The sequence below is a fragment of the Schistocerca gregaria genome, chromosome 2, assembly GCF_023897955.1.
Source record: "Schistocerca gregaria isolate iqSchGreg1 chromosome 2, iqSchGreg1.2, whole genome shotgun sequence".
NCBI classification, from domain to species: domain Eukaryota; kingdom Metazoa; phylum Arthropoda; class Insecta; order Orthoptera; family Acrididae; genus Schistocerca; species Schistocerca gregaria.
In genome coordinates this window covers 25447644-25475043 of record NC_064921.1, presented here as the reverse complement: position 1 = coordinate 25475043, position 27400 = coordinate 25447644, and positions in this window count along the sequence as shown.

The window sequence follows — 27400 nt, the reverse complement described above, 5'->3', positions numbered from 1 at the left end:
ATTAACTCTAGTACGAGCTCCAGGCAAGTGGCCTATCAACATAGCGTAAGCCAAAGTGCGATTATCCCTATTATCTGCTATTCTATGGAGCCCACTTTGAACACCTGTTGTGATGTGCATGCGATGCAGTTCTGTAGTATGTTCCACTTCCAGGATGAAATGATGTCACTGTATGCACACCATTCATAGCTGGACACATGTTCACAGGCCTTTTTTCCTACATTTCCAGTCAGGAAACAGCCCTTGAAGTTTGTCAGTATTATAAATGTTTCAATCAACATTCTCAGTGAGAGGATAATTAGACCATACATTCTTCCATTCCACCTCGATGGACAGAGATATCGCATCTTTGTGGAATATGTGTTTACCAGAACTAATGGAAAATGTACCTCTGAATGATACATAAAGGATGAAGTTCCAATACTATGGGGAACCAGTTCATTTTGGCATTTCTATGAGAAATCATGTGAGAGCCACCTTCCACAGGTCAACCAAGATGTCCTTGTGGCCTGGCCACCAAGATCACGTGACTTCACATGTCAGGATTTGTTCCTCTGATATGCCAAGAATCATCGAACGGATACCACAATCAATGGCGTAACGATATACTGCGTGTATGCAAGTCAATGGTCACGCATTCACCCAGTTCCTTTGAGTGCCACTGTTGCAAGTAGCATGCTAAATTACCTTCTGTATAAATCGTTCTAGCATCAGTAATTGCTGTGGCTCTCTACCTCCTGTGTTACTTTCAATGAATAGTTTCGCAACACCTTGTATCTGATATATGAGTACGTGAGTGAAGCCACGTGATAGAAATTGCACAGCAAAAATAAATAAAACATAACCTAAATTGTCCTCGTGCTGATGTCAACAAGGCTAGCGTCCGACGAGCAGCTGGTGTGCAGCAGTGTCGGCGTAATCATTCTCCTCTCCAGCTCATTTTTCTTTCTCCTGATGCAGTCATATTTATAAGGGGCGCGAACTTTAGCCTTTTTGTCTCGGTTACGGTGAGCCAAAGGCAGACGTCAAGGCCACGCGAGGGCCATTTTTGTGTCGAGGGGACTCCTCGGCCATCGATCCGAGGCAAGTGGGCTCCGGCACGTAGCTGGAGAAAGGGCTTCTGCTAGGTTGGCAGGCCTGCTGGTGGGAAGAATGGATGAAAGGCAGGCGAAGGAGGAGGCACGCGGTCTGCTTGCTCCTCCAGTGACTCGGCAAGAGACATTTATCTCTCAATGAATATCATCTGGGCTTCTTTGGGAATGCGGCAGTTCAAGAATTGCTGCACTGTATATATGAAAGTCATAATTAAGCTGGATATGGATTAAATGAAGACTAATTTTAGGTTGGAACTCTTGCTTCTAGATTTGCCAGGCTGATATGTGATATATTAGTGGCCATCGAAGTTGGTGAGGAAAAAATGGAGGAAGGGGGTTGGTAGTCATGCAAGAATACAAAGTAACATGAAAACTAAGCATGTACAAAATACGAAGCATTGTAGAAAATTACGAGGGGTATTTAACAGAGAACACTGGGACTAAGCAAAAACATAGAAGCACCACGATAAATCCATGGCTGGACTTAAATGCAATTGCTAGCCGAACCAGCAGGTTGTGCCGTCGTATTGGACCACGAACGGCAACTGGGCAATGTCTGAAATACGCTGCGAGTCAGTCGTGGTCCAAACAGCGTTCTGTATAGTTTTGATTGTATTACGTCGGAGTAAATTTGATCTTGGAAAAATTGTTGATGCTCTATCGTGGGTGCATCCGTAACCATTAAAAAAAAGTTCAAATGTGTGTGAAATCTTATGGGACTTAACTGCTAAGGTCATCAGTCCCTAAGATTACAGACTACTTAACCTATATTATCCTAAGGACAAACACACACACCCATGCCCGAGGGAGTACTCGAAACTTGACCGGGTTCAGCGGCACAGTCCATGACTGCAGCGCCTGAGACCGCTCCCATAATCGCGCGCGGCTGCATCCGTAACCAAAGTAGCCGAAGTGTTTTGTGTTTGAAGAGCCACCGTACCGAGGATTTATATCACACATAACGAAAGGGAAAAACATTATCCTCTAAGTCACGACACGGAGAAAAGTGTGAATTGAGTGATCGTGACACTGCGGAGGTTTGTGATGAAGAATAACAGAACGACAGCTGACAAACTCACTGCATAACTGAATGTCGCTAAAGCAAAGAGAAGCAAAAAGCAAAGAGAAGCACCAAAAGAGAATATGAAGAGAGTTCGATGAGCTGGGAATCGCAGGGCGAGTTGGAGTTCCAAAATCATTCATCAGTCATGCAAATTACCGTAACAGGAAGATGTAGTGTTGAAGTCATTTGGGTAATGGATCAATGGGAAAAAAATTATTTAGTCAGATGAGCTTTGTTTCACACAGTTTCCAGTTTCAGGTCGCTTTAAGGTCCGAAAATGAAACATGGCATGTATTCGTTTATAATTTGGACAGCCATATCGTGGTATTCTATTGGTCCCCCGTTTACTCTGTGGGATCGGAATACTGTCAAAGATTATGTGACAGTTTTAGCTGATGAGCTCAATCCCATTTTCAATGTTTGTTCCCTTATGGTGATGCTGTGTTCCAAGGAGATAGGGCCCTGTTCACGCTGCTGCCATTCCCCAGGATTGGTTTTGTGAGAACCAGCATGACTGACGCATCTCTCCGCCGACCACGGCCACCAGGACGTAATATTATTGAGCATCTGTTGTTTGATTTTGACAGAACGCTGCACGCACGTCCAAAGAAACTTCACATCTCAATCAGAATAACACAGGCTCTGCAATATCGTATTTATCTGTCGATACCAATCAAGTAACTTTCAGGTAGGACGCGTGATCCGCCCAGGAGTGTACATAATGGATGTACTCGTGCGAATACAGGCCTTTGACGCGTGGGTGATGACGTATGGAACTTTTGGTCTGGCCGTGACTCGCGCGCGGATAGCCAGCGGGTGAGGCGACCGCTCAATATAAGCGTCAAATGCTGTATCGAGTCCCGGTCCTTAACAAATGTTCATTGCCGTCATTTCAGTCTTCAGTTGACTATTGTCCTTATGCATGCTTGTCCGCATAATCAGAATAACACAGGCACTGTAATATCGTATTCTCAAATTTGTTTTTGGTGTGCTGTAATTATTATGCAGTGGGATTCTTAGTTTTTGATATTACAGGAAAATGGTCAGTACTAACACTATATCCTGTGTAGACTCTGCTGTTTTCTGTTAATGGCATGGCTTTCTCATTTGCAATAAGGTAGTCTAATATAGATCTAGTACCCCTAGCAGTCCACGTAAATTTATAAATATCTTTATGGGGAAAAACTATTTGCTTTCCTTAAGCAGCTGAAGGCAGAAAAATATTCTAACTGATCACCACTATAGTTTTTAGTATGTTCTCCATGTAGCCCCACTATTCCGTTAATGGTAGCGTTAGCTATCCTTACATTGAAGTCTCCTGCAATTATTAAATATACTGCTTTTGGTACTCTGTTAATCGTAGTCAGCATGCTTTCCTGGGATGCATGTGTTTTCTCTCTCTTTCCCAGCTCTGACACATGAACAGCAATTATATTCAGCAGCTTCTCCAATATCTCTAGCCTTAAATGTATCAGTCCTTCATTAATGAACCTTTATGATTGCAACTAATTTCATAACTGCAGCTCCAGGGCTTGCTGACTCAGATCTGCTTACTCCGCTGTATGTCATAAATTACCATTAACTTACTTAAAGCCTTGTAGTTTCTTCTTTTTGTTTCTGATATTACACCCGTATCAGTTTCTACAGTATTCAACCCCTTTGTTGGTAGTTCTTGTTTAGTGCTCATTCCTCCCACCTTTCATGTGACTACGTGTTTTCAACGTTACAAGATCAGCCCGTTTTTCTACTTGATTTTTGTGTGCAGTATTCCTATGACCCCATTACAAGACACCGACCTGCAGCCAGGATAGCGAGGTGGTGGGGATGCCACCTTCAGCTGTCTCAAGATACCTTTTTTCTGTAGACGGTGTCTCCCCTTAGATGGATGCCTTCACTAAGGCTATGGATACATGACTGCAGGTTTCGTAGAGCCTCCTTCCCTATTTCAAATAGAGGTTTTCTTCTCTAGGAGGGTCGGCTTGCCTATGCCTAAGAGCACACCCTCCCTCCCCCCCCCCCCCCACCCTTCTTCCCCTTAAGACCTCTCTGGCTAGGGTGACCCTGCCAGGAACATGCACTCCTCGCAGCATAGCCGTCCGAGTCACAGCAGAGTGCACAAACCTCTTCGCCGTGGTATGGCTGCAGTCTCAGCAGAAAATAAACAAACAAACAACAAGAAGACTGATTTCTAGAATGTATTCGGGAATGGCCGAAATGGACAGTATTATCTTCATTTCCACCGTTTCCACACTCGTACAGCCGTGGTCTGCACCATGTCTGTGGTCACAATGTAGCACCTAGTGAAGTACTGGTAATGGTGAACGCGAGTTTTTGTTTTACACTTCTTGAACTTTGATGTTGTCAAAGTTGCAGAAATGATTCATGAACCCCTAATAATTTCGGCGAAATGTTTTTCAAATACGGTAGTTTATTTCTCTGGTTTGCGACATGTTGGTACTTGCGCTATATTACATTTTTTTACAATCGTATTGACCAACTAGGATCACATTAACCACCTCAGTTCCTCATCTTCCTTTGCTGTTGTTTCCTATTTTTCCAGTATTCCCTCATGTTCTCCCCAAGAAGTCTCTTCCTTTCGTCTGTCCATGTTGTTCCCGATTTTTTATTTTTTCTGCTTTGAAAGCCTTCAAAATTTAGTATTTTGTTTTTCACACGATTTCCTTCTGCTGTTTCTGATTCTTTGATGTTGTTTCTTCAACATCTTTTATTACTTCTGTAATCCATGCTATTGTCGATTTCTTCTTCCAGAAATATAGGAGTATTTGTTTTGTTAGTCTATTTCCATTCATTCGGTAGAGATGTCCAAAAAAAGTTAATCTTCGTTTGGCCATTACTTCAGATATTTTCTCTATATTTTTGTAGATGTCCTCATTACTTCTTATTTTCCAACCATCTGCAGTTTTCATTGCACCCATTATTTTTCTAATAATCCTTCTTTCCAGTCCTCTAGTTTGTCCATCTTATAGTTCATCGTTAGGCATTCAGATCCATATAAACATTCTCGTCGTACCACTGTGGTCTAGTGTTTCAGTTTTTTTTCTAGATATTCATTTCTTGTTGTAAATATTTATAGCCAAACCATATGCTCTTTCCATTTTGTTAATTCTTACATCTATTGCAGATTTTTCTAGTCCATTTTGTTGTATAGTTTCTCCAAGATATTTAAATTTATTTACTCGCCCTATTTTACCTATTTGTGTTTCTATGTATTTTGGTGCATTTTTTATATTTGTCATGAATTTTGTTTTTTTCAGCTGAAATTTTGAGACCAGTTCTGTTTGCTAATTTTTCCAGAATGTTTATTTGAGTAACTGCTTCTGTCAGGTTTTCTGAAAGTATTGCGAAATCATCCGCAAAAGCCAAGAAGTTTACCTTAATTCCATTTGTTTTCCTTCCCAGAGTTATTGGTTCAATTTTGTGATTTTTAGCTCCGAATTCCAGATCCTTACAATTTTTCCTAAAACACAGTTAAATAGTAAAGGTGATAAACGATCACCTTGTCTAACACCAGCTTTATTTCAAAAGGCTGAGATACTTCTCCCATAAATTTGACTTTAGATACTGTACCTCTTAGTGTTTCACGAGTTATGTTTACTAGTTTTAACACCGAATTCTCTAATGACCTTCGTTTCTCTGTCTATACAATCAAGTGCTTTCTTGAAATCTCTAAATGACACTAGTATTGGTTTGCTGGTTAACATTCTATGGCGAACTATTGACTTTAAATTAAAAATTTGGTCTGCACAGGATCTTCCCTTTCGAAAACAATTCCTATATTCTTCTAGTTGTTTGTCTAAAGTATCTACCACTCTGTTGAAGAGAATTTTTGATAATATTTTGTATGCCACTGGCAGATGTGACACTCCTCTGTACTTACTGACATTTTGTTTGCCTTCCTTTTTATGTAGCAGGTGGATTAATGCTGTTTTCCATTCAACTTTAATCTTTTCAGTTTTCCAAATATTCTCAAAAAGCAGCTGTAGATCGTTAATGATTTTTGGTTCTGACCACTTCAATAATTCTGCTGTAATGGAGTCTTCACCACTTGCTTTATTGTTTTTGAGTGTATTGGTGGCTTCATGAATTTCTAGCCCTGTTGGCGGGAAATCTTCCTCTTGATTTTGAGGTGTCACTGGAAATTCTAATTTATCTGTTGTAACTGGACAGTTTAACAATTTTTCAAAACAATTTGAAAAAATTTCAAAATTTTCTTTATTATTTAATCCTATTTTGCCATTTTCATGTTTGAAACAAATATTTGGTGCCTGATATCCTTTAAGTATGTGTTTAAAGGTTTGATGACAATTCATAGAATTATTTTTCGTGAAATTTTCTTTTATTTCAATAAGCTGACAATTTTCTAAGTCCCTTTTGCTTTACCGGATTATTTTTGTTGTCTGAATTGTTCAAGGTCTTCTTGTTTTTTTGAACATCTCCATTTTCTCCATTTTTGAGCTCTTTGTAATATTAGCTGTAGTGGAGTTGTATCTGATCACTTTCTTGGTCGCCGTTTATGGTTTAGATGGGAGAAATTTTATTTTAATCTTAGAGAGATGATGATCTAAATCGAATTCCCCATTTCTGACTATTTTAACATTCATAATTTCTACATCTACATCTACATTTATACTCCGCAAGCCACCCAACGGTATGTGGTGGAGAGCACTTTACGTGCCACTGTCATTACCTCCCTTTCCTGTTCCAGTCGCGTATGGTTCGCGGGAATAACGACTGTCTGAGAGCCTCCGTGCGCGCTCGAATCTCTCCAATTTTACATTCGTAATCTCCTCGGGAGGTATAAGCACGGCGAAGCAATATATTCGATACCTCATCCAGAAACGCACCCTCTCGAAACCTGGCGAGCAAGCTACACCGCGATGCAGAGCGCCTCTCTTGCAGAGTCTGCCACTTGAGTTTGCTAAACATCTCCGTGACGCTATCACGGTTACCAAATAACCCTGTGACGAAACGCGCCGCTCTTCTTTGGATCATCTTTATCTCCTCCGTCAACCCAATCTGGTACGGATCCCACACTGATGAGCAATACTCAACTATAGGTCGAACGAGTGTTTTGTAAGCCACCTCCTTTGTTGATGGACTACATTTTCTAAGGTCTCTCCCAATGAATCTCAACCTGGTACCCGCCTTACCAACAATTAATTTTATATGATCATTCCACTTCAAATCGTTCCGCACGCATACTCCCAGATATTTTACAGAAGTAACTGCTACCAGTGTTTGTTCCGCTATCATATAATCGTACAGTAAAGGATCCTTCTTTCTATGTATTCGCAATACATTACATTTGTCTATGTTAAGGGTCAGTTTCCACTCCGGGCACCAAGTGCCTATCCGCTGCAGATCTTCCTGCATTTCACTACAATTTTCTTGTGTTGCAACTTCTCTGTATACTACAGCATCATCCGCTAAAAGCCGCATGGAACTTCCGACGCTATCTACTAGGTCATTTATATATATTGTGAAAAGCAATGGTCCCATAACACTCCCCTGTGGCACGCCAGAGGTTACTTTAACGTCTGTAGACGCCTCTCCATTGATAACAACATGCTGTGTTCTGTTTGCTAAAAACTCTTTAATCCAGCCACACAGCTGGTCTGATATTCCGTAGGCTCTTACTTTGTTTATCAGGTGACAGTGCGGAACTGTCTCGAACGCCTTCCGGAAGTAAAGGAAAATAGCATCTACCTGGGAGCCTGTATCTAATATTCTCTGGGTCTCATGAACAGATAAAGGAAGTTGGGGCTCACACGATCGCTGTTTCCGGAATCCATGTTGATTCCTACAGAGTAGATTCCGGGTTTCCAAAAACGACATGATACGCAAGCAAAAAACATGCTCTAAAATTCTACAACGGATCGACGCCAGAGATATAGGTCTTTAGTTTTGCGCATCTGCTAGACGACCCATCTAGAAAAGTGGGACTACCTGTGCTCTTTTCCAATCATTTGGAACCTTCCGTTCCTCTAGAGACTTGGGGTACACGGCTGTTAGAAGGGGGCAAGTTCTTTCGCATACTCTGTGTAGAATCGAATTGGTATCCCGTCAGGTCCAGTGGACTTTCCTCTGCTGAGTGATCCCAGTTGCTTTTCTATTCCTTGGACACTTATTTCGATGTCAGCCATTTTTTCGTTTGTGCGAGGATATATAGAGGGAACTGCAGTGCAGTCTTCCTCTGTGAAACAGCTTTGGAAAAAGGTGTTTAGTATTTCAGTTTTACGCGTGTCATCCTCTGTTTCAATACTATCATCATCCCGGAGTGTTTGGAGCTGCTGTTTAGAGCCACTTACTGATTTAACCTAAGACCAGAACTTCCTAGGATTTTTTGTCAAGTCGGTACATAGAATTTTACTTTCGAATTCACTGAACGCTTCACGCATAACCCTCTTTACGCTACCTTTGAGATCGTTTAGCTTCAGTTCGTCTGAGAGGTTTTGGCTGCGTTTACACTTTGAGTGAAGCTCTCTTTGCTTTCGCAGTAGTTTCCTAACTTTGTTGTTGAACCGCGGTGGGTTTTTCCCGTCCCTCACAGTTTTAATCGGTACGTACCTGTCAAAACGCATTTTACGATTGCCTTGAAATTTTTGATAAACATGCGACATTGTCAGTGTCGGAACAGAAATTTTCGTTTTGATCTGTTAGGTAGTCTGAAATCTGCCTTCTATTACTCTTGCTAAACAGATAAACTTTCCTGCCTTTTTTTATATTCCTATTAACTTCCATATTCAGGGATGCTGCAACGGACTTATGATCACTGATTCCCTGTTCTGCACTTACAGAGTCGAAAAGTTCGGGTCTGTTTGTTATCAGTAGGTCGAAGACGTTATCTCCACGAGTCGGTTCTCTGTTTAATTGCTCGAGGTAATTTTCGGACAGTGCACTCAGTATAATGTCACTCGATGCTCTGTCCCTAACACTCGTCCTAAACATCTGAATGTCCCAGTCTATATCTGGTAAATTGAATTTCCTTGATGTACCTTTTAGATATGGCTATGCGAACCAGTTGAAATTCGCCTAGGTTTGGATTTGGATGTCTCCAGGTTTTGGCTTTTCTTGGCAGTTTGCGGAAATGTGTGGACATGAGTTTTAAGTAGAACATTTTACACATGTTGATCAGTCTTTCACCATTTCTTTTTGTTCTTGAATGTGCTGGATATTCACCAACAATAGTTCTAAATTTCTTTTCCCTCACAGTTTGCGCATTGAAGTCACCAAGAAGTATTTTAACGTTCTTTTTAGGTATGATAGAAATTTCAGATTCTATCTGAATTTATTTACTTTCTCCAGATTTCTTCTGTTGTCAACATTTATAGGTGCATGACAGTTTATGAAGGTGTAACTTTTATTCTTGCACTTCATTGTTAATATGGATATCCTTTCTGAATTCGATCTAAATTCTGTAACACTATCTACGATTTTTTTGTTTACATAAAATGCCGTTCCAAACATCGGCATGTTTTACGTTATTCTCACTGCTGGTTTCCCTTTATAAATTCTGTAATGTTCTGTATCAACTACATCCTCATCTAAAAATTGTGTTTCCTTAACTGCTATAATCTGTTATTATTATTATACGTATTAGTGTACTGAAATTACGATTCGTATCTTTATTTTATTTCTTCTCTGATGAACCAAGGACCACCTACCAGCTCCAGTTACATTCGTTCCCGTTTTCTTTCACCTGTGCACTATTTTTTCTTTCTTCCTGTCTTCTGACCATTTCAGAGCACTTCAGTCTCCTATCTTTGAACCCTTCCATATTCAATGTTTTTCCTACAAAAGTTTCTCTGTCAGTGATTTCTTGACCTTTTTTTTTCTAAATCCGTTTATACTTTTTGAATCCAACTTGTTGTTGACTTTTCATCCCAGAAATATTTGAAGACCTTTTAAGTTGATCGGCTGCGTTGCATTCGAAATAAATTTTCAAAAAAATTATGCTTTCTCTTATTATCTTGGTAAGTTTTCTGTGCTTCGACACATTTCATTCTTACTTCGTAATTTGCAACTTCCACAATTGTATATGGATCTAATATGTTCCTTGTGATTCGCGATCTACTGTTTCTAATTTATCTACATTATAGTGTAATACTAGAAACTCGCTTGCATCACGGGTTCACTACTGTACCGTACTACCTTATATTTGCATTTTAAGGCCAGGGAGTTTCTACTGTCAAGGACTTCAGTTACACCAAATGTCCTTCATCTTCTGTTCTATAGAACCTTTTACTTGGATTGTCCCACCAAAGTTTTTAAATTATTCTATTTGAACAGTACCTGTTTCCAGAAATTTCGGTGAATTTTTAATGTTAGCTAAAAGTTGTTTTCTTTTTGCCGTATCCTAATGTACGTCCTTTAGGCTGTTTCTTCCACAAAGATTAAACTGTTTTAAAGCATTTGTCGTAGTGTAAGAATCTATAGTGAAGTCATTTGCAAATGCGAGACAGGGTATTTCAGTGTCTTTGTTTCTTCTTCCCAACTTTATGTTAGTAAAATATTATATTCATTCAGTTTTTTATTCAAATTTATCATTGTTTTTTTCCTAGAACACAATTAAAAGACATTACTATCTTTTTTTAATAGTACAAAACAGCCCACACGGTAACAAAACAAGTTCGTATTTTTCTTAAATTTCGGCAATCTGTTTCCGTCCTTACTATCATCATCAGACCAGAGGCTCTAATGTTGTGAGGAGCCGATGCACAAAGCTGCTGTTAGTACTAGCTGGAACCCGTGACCAACGAATGAACAGTTGGTTCTTAGTACCTGTGTATAGTAACAGCAGCTCCGTGAACCGACTCATCGCGCCTTCTGATCCTCTGGTCTATGGTGGTCGTATGGACCGAAACCGATTACCGGAATTAAAATTAAAAGATCTACTTACATCTGGACAATTTTGTGCTGTTGAAATTTATTATTATTATTATTATTATTATTATTATTATTATTATCATGCATTTTCAAAGATTAGCAGCAATGGCGGGTAGGAAACTGTAACTAGATGTAACCTCGCTAGATCTGAATCCTGGTTTCATGCATGGTGTAGTGGCAAGTTTCTCAGCAGACCAAAGGGTGAACTACACTCGGCGAAAACTGGGGATAACATCTCAACTGCACACTAATTTTAAAACTTCGAAGTATTGCAACACCTGTACTACCTGGATGTTGAAGATCTTGATATGTTATTGGGAATTGCACCCGGAATTACGTATTTCATGGGCGATGCCCTCATCGACAGTACACTCCCCGGGAGGCACACGACCAGCCGTTGAACTTTTCACTGTCCTAGTTCACTCTTTTTTGTTATAGTATTGGTTTCAGGCAAAGCCCATTTCAACAGACAAAGTTACTTCACGTAATGATAGAAACAGTTCTTTGGCATTCCATTACAAAATATAAAACGCCTTTGAACGAGGTAACTAGTCTAAAATGTTCGTAGAATGTTAATTAGTCTGACTTCACCACAACAACAAAAAGATCGAGACTTTGGAATGAAATACAATTATGCAGGTACTGGGTGAGTAATGTAAGACGTGGCACCCCATTTATTTCGTGAGCAGTTCTAGATATCAATGCAAATCACAGTACGCTAAGGGGTATGAACGTTGGTAGTGAAGAGTGGTTTCTTACGATGACAGTCGAAGGAAAAACCTTAAATCCCTTGGCACAAGATACACTAGGAAGATTTACCAGAGCGAAGGAGATGCGTATAATAACTCATGTACAAAGGATACCACGACATGTTATTACGGACAAGTAACATGGAAGATCAGGTGGTGAAAATGGTACAGCACTGACTTCCCACCGTACTGTGATTCTCGCAGTTGACTCGCCATTCAAGAAAAAGCGTAACGGACAATAATATTGGATGTCGACCGTAACATGAAAGGAATGTAATATTGGGCGATTCTGCAACAGATTCGATGCCAGTCTTTGTTCTCAGCTCGGCTCTCTCGGGAAATTTTTACTGTTAATAGATCAAGCGCTAAAAAACTCGAAATCACAGATTATTTTGAAGGACAATGTGGGCAATGAAGGAAACCAATTGATCCGGCTTCTGTAGAAGATGTGGCCACAACATTGCAGGGGAGGTGGAGCCGTGGTTTGCAATCTGCCGTACACCAGAAACTGAGCGAAAGTTGGACATGCCTGCGAGCACGATGCTTAAAGTCCTACGAAACGTCCTGCATTCCTATCCGTACAAAAAAACCGATGTTCACGAGTTTCTCCCTGCTGACTTGTTAGCAAGGCAAACACTCGATCTGAATTTCTTGTTCGCATGGAAGTGGACAATGAATTGTCACGGAGCATTCTGTGGACCAAGCCGATTTCCATCTCTAAGAATATATCAATACGCAGAACTGCAGAATATGGGCAAAGGAAATCTGCACACACGTCAATCGTTACCACTTCAGTCTGAAAACGTGACTACGTGGTGTGGGGTGGTACCATCGTTTATCGTTTATCGTATTTTTTCGAGGAGGTGAGTTGTGAGAGTCGTGTCACATGTATCCTGTTACCTGTACGGTCAGTGCTGAACGCTATGTGAGTCTTTTGTGCAACAACGTCATTCGAACCCTTAAACAGCGTGAACACGTTGGTATGGAAGATGGCGCTCCTCCGCACATTGGCCACCTAGTGGGGCGGCTGCCGCACAGAGATTTCAGATATCCTAGAATTAGGAGCAGTCATTTCCCTTCAGCCTGGGCGTCCAGGTCACCCGATCTCAATCCACTTTACTTCTTGCTCCAGGATTATCTGAAAGATATATTCATTTCTCCACATACGAACGTAGATTAACTGAAGGCATCCATTGTGCAACGCATTTTGAACATGGCCCTTGAGACACTCAAATCTGCTGAAGAACATTCTGCTTCCCGATTTCGACATGTAGCGGAACACGGTGAATAGCACACTGAACATGCCTTGCACCAGTCTCACGACGATTTTAAACAGATGTCATTTAGATTTTTATGCGCTTTTTGACCCCTCGCAATTAAAAAGCGATTTCATTTTGCTTTTGATGAGATTTTTGGCCCCAGAAAATTAGAAAGCGATGTCATTTTGCTTGTAATGTAACTTTTTGCCGCAGGAAAATTGAAAATGATTTCTCCCATCCGAATGTGGTACGACCTTGTCATAATGGATGGGATTCTGTTGAGTACCGTACTTGTGCAGTCAAGTACACAGAACAGTAAGAATGGTGTAACGTGCAACTCAAACCGTAGCTGACGTATTGCAATTGACCTTCCATTTGTAGCTGATGTCGTTTGCGTTAAGACGATTACAGTGCTATGTATAGCAAAATTTTCATTAGTTGTTTTTCTTCCATGGCATTTTACCGTGAGGCAATAATACGCTCTTTAAATTTGACGTCATCTGCGCAGCGGTTCTCTTTCTCCGGCGTTTTGAAACAGGAATTTCAATTAAGGACACCATTTGCCAGTTTATTACAGCGGACAAACAGCGATTCTTTGCTTCTCTTATTACATTGACAGAGCTCTATCCCACAAGATGTTGATAGTCGAAGTATGCTGTTTCAAGTACAATTCAGGGTTTCTCTGTGCCTTTGTCGTAAGGATATATCGGCTCTCCTTTCTTTGTCCTCTCTCGCTTCTCTAATCTCTCAAATCTACACAATACTTTTCTCTCCACCTCCCCTTCGTTCCTTTGGACGCTGTTGTCCCTGGACGGGACTTACCTATGTTACTGGAAACATTTGCTCTTCTTGACCATTCAAGGAAATTGTTATCAATAGTGGGTGTAGGGCTAGGCGTAAAGGAAACATTTGTAGCAAATATATCGCACGCAATGAAGTGTTAGGAGCACCAGTTGCTCAATCGGTATGTACAGTGTCTGGTATTTTTGTTCACTACAATTTTATTTTGGCTGGATAACGCTCGAAATGGCTGGTGGTGCAGTTTTCCAGTAATGTGTAAACAATGTCTGAGGAAAAAAGGCTGTTGGCATTACTAATAATCTGCACGTCGTGGTTAATTACTGGATAACTGATTTTCGACCATGAAAAGTGTGCTTACGCTGTGTCGTTACGTCAGCATCTTTCTACTTATCGAAATTGAACAACCAAATTACAACATGAATCTACTTGTTTCCATTCTGCCGAACAACGAAAACAGCGCATTAAAGGACAATGTTTCATTGCCATAAGTCAAAGGCGATCGTACACATAGATTGCAAATATTCGGTTTCAGATACATTCGTGATTTGAAAGTATTTACTTGTTGAAAGCAGATGAACAGAGGAAAGAAAACCTGTAAATGTTATATAACGTACGCTGCCGAAAAAGAAATGCACCACCCTCTGGTACGAGGTCATTTCACTGACAGGCTAGGTGACAGGTAGTTCATCATTGTAGGAGCATGTCATAACAAATTCAGACCAAAAGAGACACACATGTCACAGTAAATGGTCCCCAAATAGTCGCATCACTACAGAATTTTCAGTATTCCGGCGGGAACGGGATCTTGTATACTCACAAGCAAGCGAACACAAAGGTACCTAGTGGAATACTCCTCCTTTTTTTTTTTTTTAAAAAAAAAAGGTCCTGGAGAACGCAGAAGTTCCAGGTTCATCACGTGCCAGATATGTTCATTTGATGAGAGAGTTGACGATCTTTCTGGCCAGGCCAACTGTACGCGATGAACAGCACGCTGCGTCGCAGCGGCGATGTGTGGAAGCGCATTGTCTTGCTGAAAAAGCACATCACCTTCCTGTCGAAGAAACGATAGTGGCCGAGGATAACAGTTGGTGAAGTGTAGCGGGCGCTTGTTACTTTGCGATGCAAAAACACCAAATGTGACTACGAGTTGCAGCAGGTGGTGCTCCACAGTATAAGGCCAGTGATGGAGCTTGTGTGTCTTAGACGAGTTAACTCTGGAGCAGGTAGTTCACCAGGTCTACACGATTAACGTGTGCTTCCACCACTCGTATACAGACGGAACCTACTCTCACCACTGAAAGCAACAGAACGCCACACCACTCTCCAGACGACTGTCACAACACCAGATCAGCCGTGTTTGGCGGCTTCGTGGTGTCGGTGGTGGCTGAACGAACACGTGGTCTTAATCCTGCTGCAGGCAGACAGTTCCCAATGGCCCCAGCAGGTGCAACATGTGTCCGTATCTCGTCCCTGGGGTGGCTGAACGAACACATGGTCTTAATCCTGCTGCAGGCAGACAGTTCCCAATGGCCCCAGCAGGTGCAACACGTGTCTGGATGCTGTTCTGTCGACCATCGCTACTCGCACAACGCGTCCAATATGACTTGTGTCTGTACTACGCAGACATTCAGAAATTGGTCTACAGGTGTGAGAAAGTTACACAGACCACTGCTGATAGCAGCGATACACCATCCATACATTATGCCTAGCACGTGCGGCAATGCGTCGATATATCCATTAGTCTTCCCGCATTCCCACAATACCAATCTGTTCAAATGAAGCTGTTCAATAGAAATAAGGGCATGGTTGTACCCTAGAATTAATATTGCAAATAGTGTTCACCTGTAAATTGAGCATAGTGGTAGCTCGCAGAGGATGCAGAGACAAGATTGCTGAGTACCATTTGATCACCGATGACAGTGAAAAATGAATCACTAACACTAAAATCTCTCAACACCCATGCGTTAGACCCTGGTGCCACTCAACGTAGTCCTTGAGAGTGATCCTTTTTTCCAGCAGTGTATAAAAAGGGTAATTGTGGAAATCAGTTGATATATCCGCAGATTTATTATAAGATAAAACTAAACTAAAAGTAGAGTCCTCCCGAACAGGCTATGAAGGTCCAAAGGCACCGACCGGCCGCCGTGTCATCCTCAGGCCACAGGCGTGAGTGGAATCGGATATGGAGGGGCATGTAGTCAGCACACGGCTCTTTGTATCTAATTAAATTTTACATACACTGAAGAGCCAAAGAAATTGGTACACCTGCGTAATATCGTGTAGGGACCCCGCAAACACGCAGAGATTCCGCAACATGACGTGGCATTGACGCAACTTATGTCGAAAGTACTGCTGGTGGTGGTAGCTGACACCATGAAACCTGGAGGGCTGTTCATAAATCCGTAAGAGTACGATGGGTGGAGATCTGTTCTCAACAACACGTTGTAAGGCATCCAAGATATGATCAATAATATTCATATCTGAGGAGTTTGGTGGCCAGCGGATACTTTTAAACTCATAAGAGTGTTCCTGGAGCCACTCTGTATCAATTCTGGACGTGTGGGGTATCACATTGTCCTGCCGCAGATCATCGCAGTTTCGAGCCGCACCGCTGGGTGCAACTCCGCTGTCGTGGTGTGCTGAAGTTGTTTCTTTATTTTGGCTTTGGGTTACATGGGCCATACAGCCAACAACAGTTATTATAAAGTGCCCAAGAAAGATAGTCGCAAAAAATCAGAATAACACAAAATTACGAAGTTAGCATACAAACACACTGTTAATGTGAAATAAAAGCGGACTTAAACACCAGGCAGCCGGCGGCTGTGGTGACAATGACATTAGAGCAAAATTACACACAGCACTGTAAAGCAACATTATGACAAACACAAAGTAAAAGATTCAACATTTAAGGGCAAAGCTGACACTTCAAACGCGGCCGCTGCTTGCTGCTGCCGCACGTGTGGCAACCTCACGCTGCTCTGCACGCAGAGGCATGTCGTAGCAGGAAGATTCTTGAAGTGGCGACTTACAGCGTAATACCAAGGATCTTCATTCTCTTCAGCACTTCAGAAGCTGCTTCCCGCTTTGTAACGATACAACTTTCACCGTAGCAAAAAATGTGATATTATGGCATTATTATTAGCCTTATTGTTAGCATTATTATTATTAAAGTTCAACAAAAGTTCAAAAACATTTCAAACACAGTTCTAAACCTAATTATCACAGTTACTCGTATTACACAGTGCTCTCGTCATACACAGCTTACTGAACTCTGTCCTTACACAGTATCCTGGACGATTACAGTTGACAGTTTTCGCTAATAAAACTTCGCCTCACAATTCGATACCACTTCGACTTTCAGGATATTCCCGGCAGGGATGACATATGAAGAAAGAAAGAAAGAAAGAAAGAAAGAAAGAAAGAAAGAGAGAGATTTTTGTGTACATGATAAATACCTTTCCTCGAAAATTTGCTTCCTTCGCACGTCCTCTGTGTTAGCATAGATAACTTGTCAAAGATATTATTTGCATGAAGACAAATACACGCTAGGTTCCTAGTTGCTTCCACGCACTGACTGGAAACCGTATGTTCTGAGCCATGTTCACCAACCTACAGTCTCCTATAGTTATTGTCACTTGCGCGGAAACAGCACGGAGGTCATGAGTGCATTATCTTGAGGGTGCAATAAGCTTTTATTAAGGAAGTGGTATTGTAAAAAAATTAATAAATTTTGAAGCGATTTACTTAAATGGGATGCCACACGCTTTTTTATTAGCAGAATAGGAAGAACTGCACAATTACAGTCCACCTAACAAATCACAAATAATTTCCATTCTTCCCATTTTCACAGAGAATAAACAAAATAATAAATTGTGGCTCTGCGTAATTACTAAAACCATATCTCAATTACATGTCCAGCCGCTGTGACCGAGCTGTTCTAGGCGATTCAGTCCGGAATCGCGCTGCTGCTACGGTCTCAGGTTCGAATCCAGCCTCGGGGATCGATGTGTGTGATGTCCTTAAATAAGGTTAGTTAGGTTTAAGTAGCTCTAAGTTTAGGGGACTGGTGGCCTCAGATGTTAAGCCCCATAGTGCTTAGAGCCATTTGAACCATTCAGTTACATGTTGAAAACATCAGGTATTGCTAATTAAGTTCTGAACCAAAACCGATAAAAGCAGAAAACATGTCTCTCCTCTGGGACTGCCAATCGAGTTGCCACATTTAAAAGGTAGAAATTGCAAGTTAAATCTCAACTGATACTGACCGCTGGAGACAACATGTCTGCCCATAGAATTCTGATTTTACAGCCGAACCACCTCGCCTGCCATTCAAGTTAGGTGAGACCCGAAGATCTCCGAAGTGTTTCGTCTGCCTTTTCGTGTAGCAATTGTTTGTTATTCTGCTGGTAATTAACATTTTTGAAATAATGGAATGATAGTCTGCTATTGAGACATGCTCGTATATAAAAAGCAAGTACACTATTGGCCATTAATATTAGTACACCAAGAAGAAATGCAGATGACAAACGGGTATCCATTGGACATATATATTATACTAGAACTGAATGTGATTAAAATTTTACGCAATTTGGGTTCACAGATCCTGAGAAAAAAAATGTTTAAATGTGTGTGAAATCTTATAGGATTTAACTACTAAGGTCACACACTACTTACACACTACTTAAGCTAAATTATCCTAAGGACAAACACACACACCCATGCACAAGGGAGGACTCGAATCTCCGCCGGGACCAGCCGCAGAGTCCATGACTGCTGCGCCTTAGACCACCTTTCTTTTGGTTCAAATGGTTCTGAGTACTACGGGACTTAACAGCTATGGTCATCAGTCGCCTAGAACTTAGAACTACTTAAACCTAACTAACCTAAGGACATAACACAACACCCAGTCATCAAGAGGCAGAGAAAATCCCTGACTCCGCCGGGAATCGAACCCGGGAAGCCGGGCGTGGGAAGCGAGAGCCTTTTTTTTTTAATCTCATTCTGTTCGCTTTACTTCGTTGAATCTGCTCGGGGAGGACGTCGTAAGACATCCGTTTAAGTACGTTGTTGACCGATAAACGCAGTTTTTTAATTTTTTTAAATTTTTAATTTATTTTTTATTACAGAGGGCAGCTAACCCTCTGACCGAGCACGCTGAGCTACCGTGCCGGCGTACTCGGCTGATCCCGCGCGGCAGGTCCTGAGAAACCAGTACCAACGCCTCTGGGCATGATAATGGCCTTGATACGCCTGGGCATTGAGTCAAACTGAGCATGGAGGCGTGTACAGGTAGAGCTGCCCATGCAGCGTCCACTCGACACCACACTTCATCAAGAGTAGTGACTGGCGTATTGTGACGAGACAGTTGCTCGGACACCATTGTCGAGACGTTTTCAATTGGTGAGAGATCTGGAGAATGTGCTGGCCAGGGCAGCAGTCGAACATTTCCTGTATCCAGAAAGGCCTGCACAGGACCTGCAACATGCGGTCGTGCATTATCCTGCTGAAATGTAGGGTTTCGCAGGGATCGAATGAAAGATAGAGCCACGGGTCGTAACACATCTGAAATGTAACGTCCACTGTTCAAAGTGCCGTCAGTGCGAACAAGAAGTTACCCAGACGTGTAACCAATGGCACCCCATGCCATGACGTCGGATGATACGCCAGTATGGCGATGACGAGTACACGCTTCCAATTTGCGTTCACTGCGATGTCGCCAAACATGAATGCGACCATCATGATGCTGTAAACAAAACCTGGATTCTTCCGAAAAAATGACGTTTTGCCATTCGTCCACCCAGGTTTGTCGTTGGGTACACCATCGCAGGCACCCCTGTCTGTGATGCAGCGTCAAGGGTAACCGCAGCCATGGTCTCACAACTGATAGTCCATGATGCTGCGAACGTCGTCGAACTGTTCGTGCACATGGTTGTTGTCTTGCAAACGTCTCCGTCTGTTGACTCAGGGATCGAGACGTGGCTGCACGATCCGTTACAGCCATGCAGGTAAGATGCCTGTCATCTCGACTGATAGTGATATGAGGCCGTTGGGATCCAGCACGGCGTTCCGTACTGCCTTCCTGAACCCACCGATTCCATATTCTGCTTACAGTCGGAAACATGGTGGTACGCATTTCTCCTCCTTACAAGAGGCTTCACAACAGCGTTCACCAAGCAACGCCGGTCAACTTCTGTTTGTGTATGAGAAATCGGTTGGAAACTTTCCTCATGTCAGCACGTTGTAGGTGTCACCAGCGGCGCCAACCTTGTGTGAATGCTCTGAAAAGCTAATCATTTGCATATCACAGCATCTTCTTCCTGTCGGGTAAATTTCGCGTCTGTAGCAGGTCATCTTCATGGTGTAGCAATTTTAATGGCCAGTAGTGTAAATTAACTGTTTATTTTTTCCCATACTAATAACATAAGTTTGTAGTTTTGGTTTACACACCCGAACACTTCAGGCAATCGTGCATTATCACAATCTAGGCGATCTTTCTCGCGATACATGTACCATATAAACATGTCACTGGTATCTTAAACCACATTACGTCCACTTCCCACTGTTACCTTCTCGATTGTTCTAAGAAGAGCTTCTTCTAGCTGAATATGAATGCTGTAAAATCAAAAATATTATAACTGTTGTCGAGTTAATTAAGAAAGGCATAACACCCAGGACAGAATTCTAATAGTTACGATCAGATTGTCTGAATGAAAAGATATTATTTATTTTCCGAATGGATTGTGATAAAATCAGGTATCATTTATAGTTAACTTTATTACGGTTACCTGACATGATTATTCAGTGCAGGAAGAGATCTGTAATTTTGTCTTGTAGTCGTCTTTTGAAAACTAGTATATTTGTTATGATCGCTACGTTAAAACAATTACTGGATTACTAGCTTTGGCAGTAAATGCAGATCTATAAAAAGAAAATATTTTTAAGTACAGGCGTACAGTCAAAACTAAAAATGTAGTAAGCCATACATAACATCTTAATGACGAAAATTATATAACCATAAAACTGGACACTAGTAATTACACCACACGCCATGCTTACACCACCTCGTCATATGAAGACTACACAGTATGCTATAAAATGACAACCGTCACAAAATTCTGCTGTTATGGACGCGTATAATCCATTTCAACGTGTAATAACACCTTGTTGCATTGCAGTGCGTCCATTTTTATGGCATGTTTTCATTGTTGTAAGTTGATTTTGTCACTGTATCCGACCCTAGGAGCAGAATTTTATGAGAATTGTTATTTTACAGTATATTGTATAGTCCTCATGTGACAGAGTGCTATAAACATTGTGTGATGTAACTACTACTGCCCAGTTTTAAGAGTTTTCGTAATTGAGCTGTTGTGTACGCCGTACTACAGGCCGAAACCGGTACTCCAGTAACTCTGTTATCATAGCGCCTTTGTAAATAAATTTGTTTTCAAAAGAAGACTACGATACTTAATTTTATTGTTGAATAATTATTTTCATTGTTCTTCGTCGCAAATAGCAAACCGACAACATTCATGTGTGACATCCAAACTATTCGTCAGAATATATTCACCTTTGTTTACAGTCATGAACCTACTCTAACTTCAAGATTACTTTGTAACAAATTATTTCAACAAAAATTTACAACTTCAACCAACAGTCAGAAACTAACCGGAACTGTAACGATCTGGTACTCCTGCGTAAGTAGCCACCGTTGTATAAATAAAGACGTAACAATAGACAATTGCAAAAGTATTATTGAAACAGTTACTTTAGTTAATTTACTATGAGAAATTATGTGGTAACCAATTTCCAAATGTCATATAATGGTTCCACAAAAAGAGAAATAACAGCCTAACATAAACTGAACTTTAAAAAGATTTTAATTTCTGTGTAAAATTTCGTAAAAGAATTTTCGTAAAAAAAATTCTTAACAGTTACTGTACAAATGTAAAAATTACATTTAAGATACTTTTTTTTGTTACAATCTAGAGTAGTCTGAATGCTGGAGCCATATTATTTGCTTCATCTAAATGTTTTATGAATCATGTTCAAGATCAATACAGACAGGACTATTTACAATTTCAGTATTAGATTCTATGTTGCTGAAAGTTTTATTTTTCAGAGCTTTCCATTCGTTAATGTGACATGGAATCAACTAGTCCAGATAAAACTAGTCAGTACTCCTCCAGATCTGACGCCCTTTATTCACCCAATCAAAAACTCATATTCAGGTTATTCCATATTAATCTTTTGTTTTTTTGTAATTTTCATATTGACACATTGAGCTACACGTCAAGGGGCATATAATTCAAAATTCTTCCAGGTAATGTTCAGTAATGTAAGTCTGACATGTGGTCACCAAATAATAATAACAATAATAATATAAACATCGCAATGGAATGTATCGTGTTATCCATTAGCCAGATGTACTGCGCAGTATAATAATAGTTTTAGTCTGTTATATTGCACCACACTGCAGCACTACATTCTGATTCTGTTGCTTGTTTATTGACACTGTGGACTACCGTTTTTTTCTAGGAACCAAATTAAGACTGATGTCCAGTCTTATGCAAAATTGTAGAATGTTCCATGTAATAAAGATTCCTGCTATCGGCATAATGTACCGCAATGAGTGTCCCAAACACAAGAAAATTAATTCCATTTTGAATTGTTGTTTCTCTGAATCCAAATCGTAAACGTGGACATAGCTTTATTTTTTACTAGAGTATGTTGCTACAGTCTTAAACACGACCCATAAAAACAAGGGTAACACAAATAATGTCCAATAACTGTCTACATTACATGTTTATACCTCTTTATAAACTACTTTTACCAGAGAATATTATGGAAATAGAAGAGGATGTAGATGAAGACGAAATGGGAGATACGATACTGCGTGAAGAGTTTGACAGAGCACTGAAAGACCTGAGTCGAAACAAGGCCCCCGGAGTAGACAACATTCCATTAGAACTATTGACGGCCTTGGGAGAGCCAGTCATGACAAAACTCTACCAGCTGGTGAGCAAGATGTATGAGACAGGCGAAATACCCTCAGACTTCAAGAAGAATATAATAATTCCAATCCCAAAGAAAGCAGGTGCTGACAGATGTGAAAATTACCGAACTATCAGTTTAATAAGCCACGGCTGCAAAATACTAACGCGAATTCTTTACAGACGAGTGGAAAAACTGGTAGATGCAGACCTCGGGGAGGATCAGTTTGGATTCCGTCGAAATGTTGGAACACGTGAGGCAATACTGACCTTACGACTTATCTTAGAAGAAAGATTAAGAAAAGGCAAACCTACGTTTCTAGCATTTGTAGACTTAGAGAAAGCTTTTGACAATGTTGACTGGAGTACTCTTTTTCAAATTCTAAAGGTGGCAGGGGTAAAATACAGGGAGCGAAAGGCTATTTATAATTTGTACAGAAACCAGATGGCAGTAATAAGAGTCGAGGGGCATGAAAGGGAAGCAGTGGTTGGGAAAGGAGTGAGACAGGGTTGTAGCCTCTCCCCGATGTTATTCAATCTGTATATTGAGCAAGCAGTAAAGGAAACAAAAGAAAAATTTGGAGTAGGTATTAAAATTCATGGAGACGAAGTAAAAACCTTGAGGTTCGCCGATGACATTGTAATTCTGTCAGAGACGGCAAAGGACTTGGAAGAGCAGTTGAACGGAATGGACAGTGTCTTGAAAGGAGGATATAAGATGAACATTAACAAAAGCAAAACGAGGATAATGGAATGCAGTCAAATTAAATCGGGTGATGCTGAGGGAATTAGATTAGGAAATGAGACACTTAAAGTAGTAAAGGAGTTTTGCTATTTAGGAAGTAAAATAACTGATGATGGTCGAAGTAGAGAGGATATAAAATGTAGACTGGCAATGGCAAGGAAAGCGTTTCTGAAGAAGAGAAATTTGTTAACATCGAATATAGATTTATGTATCAGGAAGTCGTTTCTGAAAGTATTTGTTTGGAGTGTAGCCATGTATGGAAGTGAAACATGGACGATAACTAGTTTGGACAAGAAGAGAATAGAAGCTTTCGAAATGTGGTGCTACAGAAGAATACTGAAGATAAGGTGGATAGATCACGTAACTAATGAGGAGGTATTGAATAGGATTGGGGAGAAGAGAAGTTTGTGGCACAGCTTGACTAGAAGAAGGGATCGGTTGGTAGGACATGTTTTGAGGCATCAAGGGATCACAAATTTAGCATTGGAGGGCAGCGTGGAGGGTAAAAATCGTAGAGGGAGACCGAGAGATGAGTACACTAAGCAGATTCAGAAGGATGTAGGTTGCAGTAGATACTGGGGGATGAAGCAGCTTGCACAGGATAGAGTAGCATGGAGAGCTGCATCAAACCAGTCTCAGGACTGAAGACAACAACAACAACAACAACCAGTGAATATTTCAACCACTCACGGATCTGACCAAACTGGTAACATATATTTCGCAGGTGACAGAATACTTAATCCTGTTATTCTCATTCTTCAGCGACTTATTATTTGACTCATTTCCCTCTTGCTTCGGGCGATGATTAATGTGTCAGTATAACAGCTTTAAAATGACCTCCATGCTTTTTCCCACTAACATCACTCTGAATTAACCTGCCAAACATCGTTTTCATTGTTTACTCTCTCTGAATATGACGGAATTAAAGAGCCCTAAAATGCAAATCGAGAGAGCAAGAAACAGCCGAGTGAAAAATAAGTTCACTCAACATTTTGTATAACTTGAAGAAAGTCGTTCCAGCCAGCATATATCTAGAGTACAGCTTTCAGCTGAAATGAGGTGACGGTGAACTCAAATATGGTTCAAATGGCTCTGAGCACTATGAAACGTAACTTCTGAGGTCATCAGTCGCCTAGAACTTAGAACTACTTAAACCTAACTAACCTAAGGATATCACACACATCCATGCCTGACGCAGGATTCGAACCTGCGACCGTAGCTCGGTTCCAGACTGTAGCGCCTAGAACCGCATGGCCACTCCGGCCGGCGACGGTGAACTATGAACGGTATAGGCAAGAAGAGAACACTTAATATCGACATCAAAAGAAGTTTTCCTTCATCCCAGTTCCCAGAACTCCTGAAGATAGACGATGACTGTGGATACCGTATCACAGACATAGTCCCTCTGACTGTTCAGAGATGTCACTAAAACCGCCCAAAGATGTAAACAACCATGCATGTTGAACTCCTATTAGACGGCGGGGGTTTCAGTCGTTCCACCAGAAAGGAGATGCATGTTGCGTGTTGTCTGTAGTTCAACCGTGTCTAGACGGTCAATACTGTGGACCGATCGCGTCCTCATTGTTACGCTGTGCCAGGAAGGGCATTCAACATGGGAAGTGACCAGAATTCTCAGTGAGAGCCAAAGTAATGTTGTTCGGACATGGAGGAGATACAGATATAAAGGAACTGTCAATGACATACCTCGCTCAGGCCGCCCGTGGCTACTACTACAGTGGATGACCGCTACATACGGATTATTGCGCGGAGGAACCCTGGCAGCAACGCCACCATGTGGAATAATGCTTTTCGTGTAGCCACAGCACTTCGTGTTACGATTCAAACTGTGCGCAACAGGCTGGATGATGCGCAACTTCACTCCCGACGTCCACGGCGAGGTCCATCTTTCCAACCTCGACACCATGCAGGGCGTCACAGCAACATGCCGAATGAACCGCTCTGGATTGGCATCAATTTCTCCACCGATGAGTGTTGCATATGTCTACAACCAGACAATCTTCGGAGACGTGTTTGGACGTGACCCGGTCAGGCTGATTACCTTAGACACACTGTCCAGCGAGTGCAACAAGGTGGAGGTTCACTGCTTTTTTGTGGTGGCATTATGTGGAGCCGACGTTCACTGCTGATGGTCATGGAAGGCGCCATAACGGCTGTACGATATGTGAATGTCATCCACCGACCAATAGTGTAACCATATAGGCAGCATATTGGCGACTTATTCGTCTTCATGGACTACAATTCGCGGTCCTGTCGTGCACACCTTGTGAATGACTTCCTTGAGGATAACGACATCGCTCGACTACAGTGGCCAACATATTCTCCAAACATGAACCCTATCCAACATGCCTGGCATAGATAGAAAAGGGCTGTTTATGGACGACGTGACCTAGCAACTACTCCAAGGGATCTACGCCGAATCGCCGTTGAGGAGTGGGACAATCTGGACCAAGAGCGCCTTGATGAATTTGTGGATAGTATGCCACCACGAACACAGGCATGCATCAGTGCAAGAGGATGTGCTCCTGGGTATTAGAGGTACTTGTGTTTACAGCAATCTGGATCACCACCTCTGAAGGTTTCGCTGTGTCGTGGTACAACATGCAATGTGTGGTTTTCATGAGCAATAAAAAGGGCGAAAATCATGTCTATGTTGGTCTATATTCCAGTTTTTTTGTAAATGTTTCGGAACTCTCGGAACTGAGACGATGCAAACCTTCTTTGATGTGTGTACTACAGAAAAATGAAGGTTAAAGGGTTGATCATATGATCAATGAAGAGGTTGTCAATAGAATGGGTAAACGAGAGGCAAATGATACTGTCTAAAAGAGAAAAATACGAAGGGAGGGCATGTTCTGAGGTATGAAGCAATAGGTAATTAGATACTGGAGTATGAGAGTAAAGTCTGTGGATATCGAGATTCATTACCGCAAACAGGTTTAGACAGATGTGGGTTGAACAAGATCATCAGAGAAAAAATGACACATTCCTAGAGAAATCATTTCAAGCATCATTGAATACCGTTTAACCCACTGTCCCAACAAGTTCCACATATTTTATGGTGTTCAAGTCAGGTAACTTTAAGGCCAATCGCCGCATCTCGTGGTCGTGCGGTAGCGTTCTCACTTCCCACGCCCGGGTTCCCGGGTTCGATTCCCGGCGGGATCAGGGATTTTCTCTGCCTCGTGATGCCTGGGTGTTGTGTGATGTCCTTAGGTTGGTTAGGTTTAAGTAGTTCTAAGTTGTAGGGGACTGATGACCATAGATGTTAAGTCCCATAGTGGTCAGAGCCATTTGAACCATTTTTTTGGCTAATCGAAATGTAAAAGGGTGGAGGAATGTTCAAAAAAACTAGTTAAATACACTTCCGTTAAATAAACTTCGCGGTTGTCGCCATGAAAATTTGGGGTATTGACAACATTCTCATCACACTTATGTTGACTGAAAGACAAATCTGATCGTTCAGAATGGTTAAATAATCATCCTGTTTCATGTTAATGGTCACCTCAGAGAATGGGTCCAATTCATCATAAGAAAAATACCCATAAAACCGCCACAGACCCCGGCTTGCACCTGACCTTGCACACATTCAAGATGAAATGCATCATTTATCATTCCGTTTACTGGACGACGTGCACCATTTAAGTGTAGGCAAAAACGTCATTCTTCAGCTCACATTACGTTTCGCCAATCAGCTACTGCTAACGTTCGATGATTTCTAGTCCATTAAAGCTTCATATTTTCATTTTCCTGTGTGAGCATTGGGATCACATT